This window comes from Triticum dicoccoides, chromosome 2B (assembly GCF_002162155.2).
Source record: "Triticum dicoccoides isolate Atlit2015 ecotype Zavitan chromosome 2B, WEW_v2.0, whole genome shotgun sequence".
Lineage (NCBI taxonomy): Eukaryota > Viridiplantae > Streptophyta > Magnoliopsida > Poales > Poaceae > Triticum > Triticum dicoccoides.
This window is the reverse complement of record NC_041383.1, coordinates 631,129,357-631,130,894: the sequence shown is the minus strand read 5'-3', so window position 1 is coordinate 631,130,894 and position 1,538 is coordinate 631,129,357.

Genomic DNA, 1,538 nt, shown 5'->3' with positions numbered 1-1,538 from the left:
GCGGCCGGGGCGCGACGACGGGGACGGGGGAGGCGACGTCGACGGGGGCGGCGACGAGGGGTAGGGACGGCCGAGGTCGGCGACGAGGGGCGGGGGCGGCGACGTCGACGGGGACGGCATCGATCGGGGTAGGGCGGCGCGACGGAGGGAAGAAACAGAGAGGAAAGTGAATTTTTTTCAACTGTTGTATATATAGGATGGACCTTTAGTACCGGTTGGTGCCACGACCCGGTACTAAAGGTCTGTTTTGGCCAGGCCCAGCGGCGGGAAGCGCCCCCCTTTAGTACCGGGTGGTGGCACCAACTGGTACTAAAGACCCCCCCCTTTAGTACCGGTTGGTGCCACGACCCGGTACTAAAGGGGTGCGCTGGCGCAGTGCGGTGCGGCAAGTTTAGTCCCACCTGCTAGTCGAAGGGCTACCGCACTGGTTTATAAGCCCCAGTGCGGTAGCTCTCTCGAGCTCCTCTCCTAAGCAGGCCTACTGGGCCTACCAATTCATTGCTGCCCTGTGGGCCTACTGGTCCTTTGCGGGCCTGCATCCTGGCCCAATAGATGGTTGTGTTTCTAGTCGTATGCAGGCCGCTTTGGCCCAGTAGGCGGGCTTTTTTATTTTCTTAAAAAAATTGCTTTTTTTGTTTTATTTATTTTTGAGTTGTTTTTTGCTGTATTTAGAGTTTCTTTCTGAATATTTTTGCTTTAGGTACAAAAAATTACAAACTTTTTGTTAGTGCCGGTAGTTTTCAAATTTGAATAGTTTAAATTTTGAATTATTTGAAATTTGTGTGAATCACTAGTTTGTGAATAACTTAACTTTGAAAAAAGATTTTTCAGTGATTCTTTTTTCTTATGTTTAATATTATTGTGTTTTATCATTATATTCAATTTGGTAATGCTTATGTTATTTAAAAAATGAAATGCCTTTGTAACAGATGAGTTTTCATCCGAAACCCTGATACTTCGAAAGAGATAGTAAATGCATGAAAGAATTTGTTTGCACATAAAATTTCTTCGCGTTTCAAATGCCAAAACACATAACTACCCTAACTAGTACAGAGATTCCCTCCTGGGTGTGAAACATAGAAGAAAGTGATGATAGTGAAGCCGATCACATCCCGGATCTTTGGGTGTGAAACTTTTTCTTCGCGTGTGTCCCTTTGCACCGTTGCCATGGAAAATCTTCATCATTTAACTGGATGCTCGGGTCAATATTCACTGCGAATGGAGCAATTTCATCAAACTTTTCATAATCTTCTGACATGTCTGTCTTGTCATCCACTCCCATGATGTTTCTTTTCCCTGAAAGAACTATGTGGCGCTTTGGCTCGTTGTATGATCCATTCGCTTCCTTATCTTTTCTTTTTCTCGGCCTGGTAGACATGTCTTTCACATAAAAAACCTGCGCCACATCATTGGCTAGGACGAATGGTTCTTCTGCATACGCAAGATTGTTGAGATCCACTGTTGTCATTCCGTACTGCGGGTCTTTCGTTACCCCGCCTCGTGTCATATTATCCCATTTGCACCGAAACAAAGGAACC